Here is a 16,596-nt window from a genome sequence, read left to right on the forward strand (position 1 = left end):
TTGAGTGCACCCTCAGTAAGTTTGCAGACGACACCAAGTTGGGTGGGAGTGCTCATCTGCTGGAGGGTAGGAAGACTCTACAGAAGGAGCTGGACAGGATGGATTGATGGGCTGAGGCCAACTGTATGAGGTTCAACAAGGCGAAGAGCCAGGTCCTGCACTTCGGTCACAAAAACCCCATGCAACGCTAGCCTAGGTGAGGAGTGGCTGGAGAGCTGCCTGGCAGAAAAGGACCTGGGGGTGTTGGCTGACAGCCGCCTGAACAGGAGGCAGCAGTGTGCTCAGGTGGCCAAGAAGGCCAATGGCATCCTGGCCTGTATCAGGAATAGTGTGACCAGCAGGACCAGGGAAGTGATTGTGCCCCTGTACTCGGCACTGGTGAGGCCGCACCTTGAGTACTGTGTTCAGTTTTGGGCCCCTCACTACAAGAAGGACATCGAGGTGCTAGAGCATGTCCAAAGAAGGGCAACGAAGCTGGTGAAGGGCCTAGAGCACAAGTGTTATGAGGAGCACCTGAGGGAGCTGGGGTTGTTTAGCCTGGAGAAGAGGAGGCTGAGGGGAGACCATGTTGCTCTCTACAACTACCTGAAAGGAGGTTGTAGCAAGGTGGGTGTCCGTCTCTTCTCCCTAGTAACAAGAGAGAGGACAAAAGGAAGTGGCCTCAAGCTGCGCCAGGGGAAATTTAGGTTGGATATTAGGAAAAACTTCTTCACCGACAGGGTAGTCAGGCATTGGAACAGGCTGCCCAGGGAAGTGGTTAAGTCCCCATCCCTGGAGGTATTGAAAAGATATGTAGATGTGGTGCTTGAGGACGTGGTTTAGTGGTGGATTTGGCAGTGCTAGGTTAACGGTTGGACTTGATGATGTTAAAAATCTTTTCCAACCTAAATGATTCTATGATTCAGGAAAATCTCATTTCTGCTTTCTCTTAGGACTGAAGATATGTCAGTCTTCAACATTTCCATGTAAATAGTTGTAAGTGTGCTTGGGGTTTTCTCAGTCACCATGCTGAAGTGGTTACTCCTGCTGGTACAAGTAGGGGAAACATGAGGGAGAGGAGAACAGAAGATTGATATATATATCTATCTATGGGAGAAAGGATATTTTTTTCAGGTGCAGAACAGATTTTCTGCAGCCCTGCTGCCAAGGCAAAATATCCATTGGAGCAAAATTATCTCCTGGTGGTTAGGACTCTTAGTTTGGGACAGATAAACCTGTAGTCTAGTCTCAATTCAATGGTTCAATGGTGAAGTCTGCAGTTCATGTGAGTTAAAAAAAATGCAAGATTTAGCATCGTGGACATTAGTGTCAGAGGAGAATATACATTACAAATTGTTTATGTGCTGTGCTATAAAGGTGACATTTCTCTGCTTAGGTGGTTTTGAACAAACCAAACACATATCTTAATACAAATACATACGGTCCCTCAGGGATCCGTACTGCGGCCAGTGTTGTTTAATATCTTCAATGACATAGACAGCAGGATCGAGTGCACCCTCAGCAACTTTGCAGACGACACCAAGCTGAGCGGTGCAGTTGACACACCTGAGGGACAGGATACCATCCAGAGGGACTTGGACAAGCTTGAGAAATGGGCCTGTGTGAACCTCATGAGGTTCAACAAGGCCAAGTGCAAGGTCCTGCACGTGGGTCGGGGCAATCCCCAGTATCAGTACAGGCTGGGGGATGAAGGGATTGAGAGCAGCCCTGAGGAGAAGGGCTTGGGGGTACTGGTAGATGAAAAGCTGGACATGAGCCGGCAATGTGCTCTCGCAGCCCAGAAAGCCAACCGTATCCTGGGCTGCATCAAAAGAAGCGTGGCCAGGAGGCTGAGGGAGGTGATTCTGCCCCTCTACTCTGCTCTGGTGAGACCCCACCTGCAGTACTGCGTCCAGCTCTGGGGTCCTCAGCACAGGAAGGACATGGACCTGTTGGAGCAGGTCCAGAGGAGGGCCACAAAAATGTTCAGAGGGATGGAACACCTCTCCTATGAGGAAAAGCTGAAAGAGCTGGGGTTGTTCAGCCTGGGGAAGAGAAGGCTGCAGGGAGACCATATTGCAGCCTTTCAATATTTAAAGGGGGCCTATAAGAAAGATGGGGATAATCTTTTTAGCAAGACCTGCAGCAACAGGACAAGGGGAAATGGCTTTAAACTAAAGGAGGGTAGATTTAGACTAAACACAAGGAAAACATTTTTCACGATGAGGGTGGCAAAACACTGGAACAGGTTGCCCAGAGAGGTGGTAGATGCCCCATCCTTGGAAACATTCAAGAACAGGCTAGATGGGGCTCTGAGCAACCTGATCTAGTTGAAGATGTCCCTGCCCATTGCAGGGGGGTTGGACTAGATGACCTTTAAAGGTCCCTTCCATCCCAAAGCATTCTATGATTCTATGATTCTATGATTCTATGATCTTCAGGTAAACAGTAAAAAATGGATTTCTATAGAATTTAGGTTCCTCAGGGAATATATGGTAGCTGTGCAGAATTTCTGAGAATCCCTTTTTCAAATTAGATACCTAGTGCAGACGTTAGGTAGAGCTTAACTTTGTCTCCATACACGGATCACAACTTTTCTCATCCTTTTTCTTTGGCACAGCTGTTTTTTTTCTTTCTCCCATGGCTGTTTTTCTATAGGAGCTGGTTTAGAAGGAGAAACCAGATAGTGGCTCCATTCTCACCAGACACTGCTGAGAACGGCTGGTGTGAAAACCACTGACTAGGGCTATTCCATCCTTAATTTTGATGCTTATGAAAGATCCTTATTATCCATAGATATCCTGGTTTCCTGTCAAGAAACCATGAAACAAGGATTATTCAGCATGACGTGAGCAATTAGGCTTTCTCCCACTCTATGACAGGAATCTCTGTTCTAAACCTAGATCTCTTACAATGTGTATGAGAAACCATAATTTTCTCACTAAGCCAATCTTCCATTAAAAAAATACCTTGAACCATTCTATAATAATAAATTACATTCCTGAAAAAAAAAAAAAAAATAGGCTATCTGAAGTGAAGCTGGGCAAAAATAAATCTATTAATATGTAGTGTGTGCAGGGAGGTGCGAGAAATAAATGTTATATCGCTTCATTTGTGGTAGGCAAACAAAACTAAGGTTAAATCAAACTGCCAAGAATTAAAATTAACCCTCCTAAAGGATGCTTGTATGCATCCTTTATACTGTCAACATCTAAGCGGGATTTCACCTCTTCTGTGTAAGAAGAAAAAGAGAGGAACAAAACCAGCAAACCACCAATTTAACGATTGCTATTATGTAAATATATCAGCATGTGCAGTCATGCACAAGAGCATACACACACTGAGTGATGACAGTGTCTATGCCTGTCACATAGACAAAGATGATGTCATTATTATCCATCTGCCCTTAAAATGCATTTTCCATTAATACATAGAAGCTCTCCCAGGACTGACAGTTACAGTACAGCCCTTGCAACAACACTCTAATTGTTTCTAAAGGCTAGAAGAAGTCAAGCCTTGCAGGGAATTGTATTCACAACTTCTGATTTCTGAAAATTCTTCCTATACTTAAGGCCATCTTGTGAACTTAAAAGAGGTAAAGATGTGTTTGGTTAAAGTAGCATTATTTACACTCTTGTGTAAGTTTTGTTTCTGAGTATCACCTTGTATCCTTGTATAGATCTAATAGGATTCTTTCTTTTAATCTTCGGTGGTGTTAGGGAGTTTAATGAGGATTCAAGAAAAGATTTGCTATATCCCAATGAATTTGACAGTAGCAAGCTGTGACATCCTACTGCTTCTTGATATTCATCACTTTGCCTTTCTATATTTCAAACCAACAATTGTAGCTGGCAAAAAAAAATTGTAAACCAAAGTCAGGAGAGTTATTGTAAACATAAATGTTATACCATATTATGTCAATTTGCACGGAAAAAAGGAATACAAGAACTATGACAAAGTCAGGAGTACAGCTCATTAAGTATTGCAAAATGTTATCTCTGAGTATTAATTGATTTTTAAAATTAATCCACATAGTTTCTTATCCTTTTCAAGTATGCTTCCCATTAATATCCTAGCAATGAAGTTTGTTGCAGGTTAGAAACTCTTTGTAGATCTATGTACGTTTCCTATTCAAGGTCTGAATAAATAAATTGTACTGGCTGAAATATTCATGGGAAGACTTTCAGTATTCTATTATAAAAATCAAAGTTTGTAATTCTGAACACTCATAGAGGAAATCTAGATCTCAGTCTTTTATTGTTATGCCAATCATTCTATATCATTAAACCTATATAAATGTAGTGAACAAACAGTGCTGAACCGCAAAAGCATATGTGCTGGTTTTGGCTGGGATAGAGTTAATTTTCTTCATAGTAGATAGTATGAGGCTATGATTTGGATTTGTGCTGGAAACAGTGTTGGTAATATGGGGATGTTTTTGTCACTGCTGAGCAGTGCTTACACAGAGTCAAGGCCTTTTCTGCTTCTCACACTGCCCCACCAATGAGGAGGCTGGGGGTGCACAACAAGGAGACAGCTGACCCAAATGACCAATGGGCTATTCCATACCATATGATGTCATGCTCAGCATTTAAAACTGGGGGAAGAAGAAGGAAGGGGTGGACGTTCGGAGCTATGGCGTTTGTCTTCCCAAGAAGTGATTACCATAGGAAGTCTAACTAACTAGGGTCAATAAGCCCTGGTAAACTATTAAGTTACAAGCACTAAAATCTCTTAATGTTTTTACTGGCCACTTTAAGTGGCTTTCTGTTCAACACGCATTTGTTGAAGGCATTATTCTTTAGTGTCAAGTTAACTGCAAAGACAGGCAACAAAGATGCTGAACATAGGGCTGAGGATGATGTATTAGCTCTGTATCATAAAGGCAGGTGTTAAAACATTGCTGCTAAAATGCTTAGATATGCCTCTTTGTCTCTGTACTCCTCAGTTCCTGATCTGTAAAATAGTAGCAATGCATTTCTCCACCTTTCAGGAAACTTCTGAATATAAACATTGTAAAGAGAGCAAAAAACAAGAAAAACTCCACTGCTAAGTAGAGAGACAGTAACAAGCCATTAGCTGTTGATAAGTCTGTCTGATTTTCCTAAATTAAAATTAAATGCCCTTTCAATCTTCAGTAATTAGAATGGTCTTTAAGAGGATGACAAAACAAATAATTTTCTTTTTTGTTGTATTTTCATCATAATAAAAGTTCAATCTGAAAAAGCATTCAAGCCCAGCTCCTCAGAGGTGTTGAGATGGATAATTCATCCTGAAATCAGCCAGAGCTTCCTTCATAGATCCAGGTCCAAGGTATTTTTTAGACATGTTCAGCATAAAAGCAACTTAATAATTAGTAATGCCTTACTTCTCTAACTGAAATGCATTGAAAACAAGAAAATGTTAGCCACTTTGCCATTTAGCATTTTTCTGTGCGTGATTAGATTCACTGATATGTTTGCATTAAATGAGGCAAAGTATTCATATTTACTAAGTCCAAGTACAGCCATACTTTCAAGGGTTGCTGCAACATCAGTTCTGTAGTGCTCCTAATACCTTCTCCAATGCCTGTAATAGAGATGGAGAGACAGAGTCATTTGCCAAAGGTCACAGCACAGCTGTTCTACATTGAGTTCTTACAGAACCAGATTTTTTCAAAAGGCAGAATGGCGCAGTTTTCTTGAAATACACATTATTTTCCCAATTTGGTAGCAATGTGTCAGAAATCACAATCAAATGAACTAATTTTGCTTAATTTAAAAAACTGGCTAGAGGAAACGAAGCTGAAATGCTACCCAGGAACTGAGTAGCTGCATAGCACTGTGCACACAGAAAGGGAGAAGACTCCTGGGCCACAGAGATCAGGCCAGTAGCTACTGCTGGAGAGAGAGAAGGGAAGAACTTAGGAGAAGGGTGAGAGCATACTCCCACCAAAGAAGATCGCATCTCAGGCAACAGGAGGATAAGAACTACATCTGTGTATGAGCTAATCTTTACAGAAAGAATAACAGGATACAATCTGTTTTTTCCCCCTTAAATTTCCACACCCTTTCAACAAGACCATCTTAGATCTACAGGTTTTTGAGTTGTTGTATTCCTGCCTACTCTCAATTGCCGTGTCTGTTTGTTAATTTCAAGTTCCTAGGGGTGATTTCATCATCTGGCATTTATGTTTCCTTATCAGAAGACTTCTGGAATATTTCCTCTCCTCTGGAGCTGCCAGTGCAGTAGGCTTCAAGGGAAAAGGTCAATACCTCTGACCCTCTCCAGAATAAGATCAAACACATTTTGTCTAAGAAAAAAGCAAAGAGAAAACTTCAAGAGAGAAAGAAGCAAGGCAAAATAAATTCATAAAATGATTTGCATATTTTACAAAACTTCAAAAATCATTCAGAAGTTTCTACACTCACAAGGAGCTCTGATTAATCTGAAACATTTTATCAAGTTCTCTTAAATTTACGGTTTTTAATTTTGCACCAATTTTTTCTCCAGGATTCTGGTAAATTTACCACCTTAAAAATTTAAAAAAAAAACAAAAAGGGCTTTCTTGCTTTTGAGGCCTTCTGTGTCTCAAAGAGAATCAGAAGTACCAATATTTTTCAAGTTTTTCTCAGAGGTTTCCTTGTCTTGACAGAGATAATAGATTGGCCTCACAGGTCAACTTCATTCTCACCCACAGTTTAGGAAGCCTGAAGACTGAAGATAATAAGAAAAAGAAAAACAGCACTCTCTAATCCTGTGGTATCACACAGAAATCACAGTTTCATGTTCAGACATAACTAGGTCATTTTCTTCCAAAAGAAAGATAGGTTCGGCATACCGTACTTTCCAAAATAAGTCCACTACTTTATTCACTAGTAACTGCTCTTTTTGTTTTATTATTGGCAGTCGCAAGGCCAAGTGATTTCAAAAGCAACCAAGCACTGATGTGTTAGGAGAAAACACAGGATGGCCTCCTCATTTGGTCCAAATGCAAAAGGTCTACTTTGAAATGGCATTACTTTTACAACTTCTTCAATAAAGGAAATTGAAACCAGCTTGTAATGTATCCATTACATTTACCAGCAATTCCTGTCCTAAATTACTTCTTTTCAATCTCAGTGAAGTCAGTTAAATTCTAACTCACAACATTAGGTCAGTTATAATGCTAACCCGAGACTTTTGCTTTCAATAGTGCAATTGATTCTGCAAAGCACTGGAAAGCTCTCCAAAAACTCTTAAGATCTTTTCTGGCAGCTATACCTACTGCAGCAAATGACTCTTGACCCTTTTATACATACATTCTCTGTGTGTGTGTGTGTGTGTGTGTTGTAAATTCCCCTTTTCTTGATACGGAAATGACTTGGGGGGAGATACAGATCACAGTAATATTTATTGGAATATATTTTATTAGGCTGTCATTATTAAGGGAACCAAGCCAGTATTATTAAAAGCAGATAATTATTCACACGGCACATTTGCTTATTCCCCTCCACTGTTCTCACACCCACAGGTACACACTATCGCACAGACACCGCCGCACAGGCAGTCACTCACAGTCACCCGGGGGGAGGCCAGCCCAGCTGTTTACTCACAGGGGAGAGCTGGACTGACGTGACAGTGGCTTCTCGGCAGGTGTGCAGAGTCCCTCATGGGGTCCCTTGTTTCCTCAGCAGCACATACAGTCCTGGTGTCTCTGACGGCTGCCACTGCCACCTCGGATGTGGTCCGAGTTGCACAGCCCTTCATTGGTGCCAGCATGTCCTGGTGGCCTTTTGCATGCTCAGCAGACTCTGGGTCTTTCATTTCTTGAAGATGCAACAGGATGACAAATCTCTAGAGCTTGTCATCGTTCAGGAGACTTTCACACATTTCCTCTCAGCACATACTTTTCCTCTATTCAGCTTGTTCTATTCTCGCCCATGGGTGTAGGTAGGACCCAGTCACACCTCCTTGTGCAGAAGGGGCCTTTATGGTACATGAATGTGTGTTTGATTCCTGACTTCAATCTACTCTCCTCCCTCTAGCAGAACAATCCCATAAAAGCAGCTGTATCTCTGGTGGACCCTGTTAATATGTTGAAACAGATAGCATACCTAACAGGGATTAAGTATATGGGGTGGGGGGGCAGGGAGGAGGAGGAGGTTGCGACTGCCAGACTCCTTACTTTATCCTTACTCACATCTGAAAGAAGTGTCAGTAAATAAAACATAAAATTTTGCTGGGAAATATTGTATTGCAACAGACACAAAAATGTCTCTTGTGTTATATACAGAGCCAGTTGCACTGATTGTGATTAAGACAAACTGAGCCCAAGCCCCAGCTGGTGTTTGATACAGTTGCCAAAGTGGAGTATCTGGCCCACTGAAAAATAAATATTGCTGATAGGTCCCTATACAGTAATCTGAAATTATTGCCCTGAAAATTGTGGAGTTGATAATGTGAAATGAGCAAAAAATGCTTGGCTGAAACCAAAGCACAGTGGATTCTCTTGGGAGAGGACATGAGAAAGGGGGCCACAACTCCACTCATTATTCTGACTGCACCTATCCACTTGGTACAGTCACAACCAAGCTGGGTCCTCAGCATTTTCCTTCTCTCTGCCTCTCCCATCCATGTAACTTGTAGAGTTTCATATCGAGAGAAATGGATTGGAGAATGAGCAATGAAATGAGTAATGTAATTTGGTGCTTATTGTCACAGAAGAGACAGCATGGTGTTGGCTTCTTCCATGTCGACAGCAAACAAAATTCAATTACTGTCTGGATATGATCAATTATTGCCAAACTACCTGCCAAGTCTATTTGCTCTGTTGGCATGAAAAGAGCAACTCGTCCGGAAAGGATGTCAAGTATTACCGTGGTAAAGAGCGAAGGCAGGGAGAGGAGAAATAGAACATTAAGAAGAGGTACTAAATGACAATAAGACCATTTTGGGCCATAGTTTTGCTGTGTAAAGCCCCTAAAGTGTGACAGGGAAAGTAGTGTCAGAGCAGATCCCAGATGGAGCTGAAAAGGCTATCAGCTGTGCTTTGCAGGCACTCCATGGTGCCCAGACAAAAAAAAATGCCTTGCAGCTGGTCAGTGGAAAAAATCACTGCGATGCTCAGCGTAAAAATGTCACAAATATTCTATCACTACCACCACAATTTACACACACAACAAACTTTCTCTGAGCCTTTTCGATTAAACCAGAGAAGAAAAGCCAACTGCCTGTAGGAAAAGGCATTCATGTGTACTGATGCTTTTTAGAATCTGACTATTTCTCTATTCAGTAGCACAGGGCTGCGAGCCTACTCTACTTACCTATGCAAATATCTTTAATCTTTATTTGTTAATCGGCATAAAGTAGCAAATATCCAGTAGACATACGGTTATATATGGTTATATTTTAGTAATCTTGCAAGTGGTGATTGACATGTATCTTCTGAACTCTGGAAGTTTGAGGTAATGATTTTGTTATGGGAATAATGAATCAAGAAAATAGCGAGAGCCCAGAGAAAAATGGGAAAATACAGGTGCTTGTCACTTTCTTACTTTGAGAATGGGGAAGGAATTGTAGATTATTTTAAGGTAATAAAACCTGGAATACAGAGGCAAATCTGTAGTTAGTCATGTCATTATATGCAAGTTGATCATACTAGAAGGTCTCAATTTTGGCAACTTTTCTTGAAAGCTCACCTGTGTTTTCTGTGCGCATACTGAGGATGGGCACATACGGAAATGGTAGGTACATGAGCATACTATTTTCTCTGACTTCAACCTATATGACATGAATTTTAGAAAGTGACAAGGGTTATAACTTAGAACTCAGGAAAATATACTACTTACTGTAATGAAATCTGCAGTGAGCAATGCTAGAAAAATGAGATGAAGGCATCATTAAGCAAGTGGTAAATAAAAAGGCAATTTAGCAAGATCATTTATTTAGCAAGTGGAAGTAGACCTACTGTTGCCTCCATTTTCTGCTTCCCACTGGCCTCAAAAAGGCTTTTTCTGAATACTTAACCAATTACTTCTATTAGGAAATTATTGTGAAGATACTGATGACACCAGACTCAAACAGTCACTGATGCAGTGATATCAGGTCTCGTGATCCATCAAGTCCGTGTTTTCTCCTGCAAGCCAGGGACACCCTTCCCATCCTCCTGACTGCAGAAACAGGTTTGACACTCGTGGTGTGGCCATAACAGCATATTGATTTCTTTTCCTAATGTAGGCTGCAGTGGTCACATGCAGAGCTGCTCAGCAAGTGTCTTCAAACAGCACCAATTTTGTGATGTGCAAACTTTATTCTCTCTTTTCCTGTGTTTTGACCCTCCTTTTCACCACCTTTGTACTTACCTTTTTCCACCCCCAGTCCCAAAGAAGCAACCTACTGGTGATTAGCTTATCCTCATCAGTCCCAGTTTCGGTATGCCTGTTACCTAGGCCATCTTTGCTTTATGTGTTATCACTGACACCTTTACACTATGCCCTGCTAGCCTTTGAGGATTTTAATGCCCATAAGATCACTGGACCCCCATTATCTGTGAAGTTTAGCCGTCTCTCCCATAACTCCCCCTTAAACACCTGTGGGCACAGACAGCCTCGTGGTGCTACTTGTAATTTTTTCAGCTCTTCATTGTGCTACTGCCACATCCAGTGGTTTCTCACATTGTGTCCGGTGATTTTCTACATCCCATTCAGTTACCTCAGCCACTAGGCCCAGCCAGTGGCCTAATCATTTATTTGCAGCCCTAATGTCTTCAAGCAGTAGGTACAGAATTACCTGTGAACAATGTATAGTCTGTATTGTGTTGTATATATATACTGCATAATGCGTTTCTGTCTGCAGAAGATCTCAAACTCCTCCACTCTGTGGAGCAATGAACTTCAGTTTGTATTCCTGTTTTATATTTTATTGCCATTAAACTTCTAGGTTGGTCTTTATATCAGCTAAAAGAAAATACACAATAAATCTGAGTATAGGGGCTACTGAGAGTTTATTCAATTGTACTGAAGTATATGTTTGTCCACTGATGCTACTATTACTATGGTACACAAGTTAATTTCATTCATATTAGGTAATAAAGAAAACAAGCTAATGTTCTAACAAAGCAATCACTTTTAAAGAAACATTTCAGAGAACCAGACTCCACTGTAAATCTTGTAAGAGTGAAATAATTCCTTTTCTACTGCCTTGCCTTGAGAAAGAAAATGACAGTATACAACACTGTAATGCATTTACCAGAATAACAGAACAGCTATGCTGGGCCACACTAAAAATCTGTTCAGCCCAGTTTTTTAATAGTAAGACAAATGATGGCTGCTTTTGTAAAAGAAGTATGAGAACAGCACAAACAAATGACAATTCCAGTGCACTGTTCTCATTTTCAGTAATTTAAAGCTTAGGGACTTCCTGGGTCCAAGCTTGTATCTCTGTTGCTGTGTATGTTTATATCAATAGGCATTGATGGATTTTTTTTTTCCACATGAACTAGCTCTTTAGGAGGTGGAATCATATACTATCAGCATTCCAGCCTATGTATAATATGACAATATCATGTTTTCAAACTTCTGCAGAGAGTAAAGTGATCCTGAAATAATGCTACTTAGTAAATGAATCGGAGAAAAATGGTAAGAAATTTCTGCATATAGTAAGTAATTTTAAAAGGGAAAGGCTTTAGAGCAATACCACCAGGAAAGGGGACTTTTTCAATTGCTTGTTTTTTATTCCCAAATCTTTGTTTGCTGAATTTTTAGTTTTATAACTGACTACATACAGTGTAATCTATCATTTTATGTTACTTACACAATATAACATAGCCTTTTGCATTGTCTTTATTAATATGACATATTGTGACAGGAGGAAAAAAATTGGTTCATTTGAAGTTATTTTTAAAATTGTTACAGTGATGGTAGTAATTTCGCCCCCCAAACCTAAGAATGTATTGAGTATAATCACAAAATGAAAAATTCTTATCCCAGAGGTTTTAGATTCTAAAATAAATATGCACATAAATAACAAATAAGAAGAAAACAGATCCTTGGAAAGCATGGAAAACAGGAACAGAAAATAAGCGAACAGTAGATATTGGGGCCCACCTTGATGACAGAGTTATAATGCCACAATTTATGGGTCAAAAGTCATTATATACACTCACCCCCCCACCCCTCCCACACACACACGCAAGGGTACAGAGAGAGAAGGATGCTGAAATAATGTTATTAAGAATACAAAGGCAGACGCTCAAATATGAAGATATTCAGAATACTATGGTGAATTTTACTTGCACATCTTGTTTTTCTAAAATAATAGAAAAAAATATCTGTAGATGAATGAGAGCTAAACAGGCAGATAAATGTGTATTTGTAGGATCCTTGCCTGTTTATCACAAAATGATAACTGTGCAGTTAGAGAGGCACGGTCCTGTAGCAATAGGAAGGATATCTCCATTATTAGGACAGCTGAATAGTTCTTGCTAAACTTTTATCAGGTGGATAGTAATTACCAAGTCCTCTTTTCCAGAGGTTTGACTTGAAAATTGGGTCCAAAGTGCTCAGCTCTCACAACTGTGACAAGGTCAAAGGTAACCCTGCTTTGTGTGAAGAGCTTTGACAAGTCAGGTCCAATTTGGTATCTGAGATGACTTGCTTAGAGAAAAGCTTGATGTTGCCCTATGCGCAATAGCAAAGCTGGTTAATTGAGGCCCCTGACCTACCCTCTCTCTGACTGTTTGAAACTTCCCCCATAACACGTTATAGTACCCACTCAGTTAAGCTGATTCAACTGTGTATGTGGATTCATGCTGTGAGCCAGACTAATGAAATCATCATTATTAAAAAATAATAGTACTTTTTTTGGCAGGTATTCAGCATTTTCTGTTTGTTTATCAGCCTCCTAATTCCCATCAGCTGTCTTACAGCACAACTTCACAAGCAGCTGACGGTGTGGCAAATTCAGCCCGGGCCTAGGAATGACTGATTGCATCAGCAAGGGAGGCAAACTGGTGTAATAATTTAGCCACTAGAGAAACTGCGCAGCACGGCAGCACCTCACAGCCTGGCTCGGGCAGGGCTGGTATCGACACTGAAGCCAATTAGCCCTGCTGGGCTCCGAGCAGTCAGACGTGGAGCCGGGTTAGCCGCTTCTCCATTACACCCACCAGTGCTCCCACTTCAAATGAAACAGTGCAGAGGCACCTGCACTGAGAGCCCACGTCACTAGCACATGTACTGTAGGGCTGGCTTTCCTCGCTTTCACTGTCTGCAAGAGCAGCTGTGCTGCTGAGCCTGAGCTAGCCTTGGAGTCAGCACTGGCTGCAGGGTGCTCTGCCTGCCCCAAAGTCCAGCTGGATGCATGCTGACTCTGCACAGGGTCAGCTTACATGCCTGTACACCCATGCCATGCTTAATCTGCAACCCAGATAATCCATCTGTGGAGAACTGAGAGCTGACAGTTACTCAGTTCAGTTTTTTGAAGCATTTAGGAAGATTGTACAGATGGATGCCATGAAAAAGTCAAGAGGAAATTAACGGTTCTGTCTTCAGACCATAATTTGTATGTTTTGCTGTAAATAAGATGTCCAAAGGTGTAGGCAAAAGCACAGTGGTGGGTGCTTGCTTTTTTAGTTCGTACTCTGTTCTGTACCCTGAATGAGGCAGGGGTCCTATAGAAAAAAAATAGAAACAAAAACATATTAATTAAGATTATTATCTTTCCCATGGCATGGGAACAAAACATGGCAAGAGAATATTTGCAGGCAACCTTAATTGCAGTGTCCTCTAACTTTTAAGGCATCACCATGGCAACCATGATGAAGTTCTTTGCTGCTTCCTGTTTTTTATAAGTTTGTATAGACAGCCTCAGATTCTGTTATAATCCTGTCATTATGTGTGTAGCTACCTGTCTAAGAGTGCGTTATCGAGAAGAATTTTGAAGCATGGAAGATTGTGGTCTGCCACACTAGAAGTAAATTAAAGTTAACAAAGAGTTTAAAAAACAATACGGGCGAGAAAACAGAAATCTTTATTTACAATGTGCGTGAAGAGCATGTTAGGGTTGGTTGTGCTGGCTGAACAAAGAATGAGGGAAACGTTAAAAAAAAGTGTGTCTAAGCACACGAGGACAGAATTATATATGGCCTTGAATAAACCATACAATGGGGATGACATAAGTTGTAATGACAGATAAAAAAGATATTCACCCTGAAGGACATGTATTCTACTAATAAGGAGATGGCAGAAAGGCAGGATATGAGGACTTCATTAAAAATCTAAGGTTATACAGAAAACAGGAGAATGTTTCGAGACAGAGACAGGAGGATTTGGCAATGAGTTACTTTTGAAGGGGACAAAAGCATACATCTCTGAGACAGTGATACCAGCAAAGGAGAACAGGACAGCAGAACTGGAGAGGCTGGCACTTTCTAGACTAGCCTACGAGAAGTTAGCTACTATGCCTATAAATAGCCTTTTAAATTAAAACAGCCTGAAACTGGAAAGTAGTGAGCAGTTGTCATTCCTACTGATTCTGAATGAATTAAGGTGTATCTGCAATTTCTGAATCTCAGGGCTAGGACAGGAACTCAGTAAAAAAATTGATTGATATAATCGTCAATGCAGTAGTCTGAAAGTCAAACAGTGAGCTAGAAAAGGAAGCCAGAGCATGGTTTGAAGACTTGCATTCAATATACACTAGAGGAAGAGGAATCAGTCACTTGCATTGTGATTCCTGTCAGAATGAGCATATTACCCAAACAATAAGAAGTACAAAAAAGAGGGGTATGAGGTAAAAAAAGTGTAAGAAAAGGGGAAAGGAGGGATTCTAATATGATGTAACGTAGCAAAGATCTGTCAGGGGTACAGCTAAGCACTTTTATGAAATTAAGATGTGAAGCTTTGTGCCCTATTTATATGAGGATAAAAGAATCAAATCTTGCTTTCTCCATAGCTTTAGTGAGTGTGCTAACCTCCAAAATAGTTCAAGCGTTACACTACCATTTCTTTCAATCAGTCTTTACTGAAAAAAAAAACTTTCCACCATCCTCTGGTGGAAGGTTCTGCTGGTGCCTTGCTGCTGTGCCCTGCCCTGATCCCAGCTTGGCCCAGTTAATAATCAAAGGATGATTAGCTCAGCATCAGAGGTCCAGAAAATGGCTAAAGCCAGTGAATCTTGTCAAAGCAGGTTTTTTTCCTGGTAGTTTGAAGTAGGACCCATACATCATCCTTAGCCTCTTCCTCTGTAGCTCACGTAGTTCTTTATTTTGACTACTGGCTTTTGCAGAAGCTGCTCCTGGGTACTATAGTTTACCTGTGACTGACTGGTTGTTATCAAGGTTTTTGAAGCCTTCCTCAGATTTACATATATTTGTTCCTAAACCACAGTCACATTTGCTTAGAGAAAATTATCTGGTTTACAACCGATTCTGCTATACAATAGGTAGCCAATGCTTCTGTTTACAGTAACTGTTTTCAGTATGGTATCTATATTTATGATTTCTATAGCTATAATAATAATAAGTTCATCAGCTGTTGTGCCAGATGTTAAAAGTTATGGGTTAGCATTACCGGGAGATATGTTATTCTTGCACTTACGTATCTCTTCAACCAAAAAATGTAAAACACATAACTAGTGGCACCAAGGGATATCTTGCCAGTTTTGAATAGGATTTTGCTTACAATCATGTGTATTTATGGCCAACAACATGTGACTCCATTTGTTAATAATCTGGGATATGTTTTCTTTGATATCTGTTTTAAATCTGCTTGAAGTTAATTTAGTATTTTCCTTTGAAAAAAGATACAAGTTACTGAATGTGAAAATGGGATCAAATGGTACTGTCACCTGAAGTAATGAAGTATTGTACTAAGTACTTCAGAAAGGCCCCATGACATATTCTGGTCCAATGTACATTCACCCTACCATCACTGGCACAAAAAGTCATCATATATGATGAGTCATTATATCTCTGTGATCACAGAGAACATTTTCTACAGATATTCAATAACCTTCCAAATTACATATTTCACAGAAGTAGGTCACATTAAGCAGTGATTGAAGACTAACATTTCTGCAAGTACCCAGCTATTCAGATTTTATCAAAATAATACTGAAGAGAAGTGCTCTGCATATTCAGAATGGGTTATCGTTTTGTAATAGAGATCTAAAACTGCTGTGGGTAATGCAAAGGTCTTTTCTTTTGTGACCTCAGACTTTTTGTTCCGGTGTACGAGATCACAGGAACATATACTGTAGATTTGTGTCTACCTTTAATACTGCCCTTTACATTATTTGTTGGCCATTTTTTTCCCCTCTTGCATTTCCTTCTAGAACTAAACCAGTCAATAGCTACAACCTGGACCACAGTGCTTATGCTAGTAGAAGCCTGTAGAGTAAATACAGTTAGCGATAGACTTTGACTGGATGCATCTGCCTTGGGAAGATGAAGCTCCTGGCTCCAAGCAGATGTCACTGACCAGCAGTCAAATAATTTGGTGTCCGAAGAAGATACAGCTGTGGCCGTCATTACTTGACTCAGACACAGTAACTGCAGATGAAGGCTCCAGTGTGGAAGGCTATACACCAAAAATCCCTGTGAACTTTCCGTAAGAATGCAATACAAGGAGAAAGAGAGGGTTTAAAGTAGTACAGCAG

The sequence above is a fragment of the Platalea leucorodia genome (genome assembly GCF_965183815.1).
Source record: "Platalea leucorodia genome assembly, chromosome: 4".
In the NCBI taxonomy this organism is placed as follows: Eukaryota; Metazoa; Chordata; class Aves; order Pelecaniformes; family Threskiornithidae; genus Platalea; species Platalea leucorodia.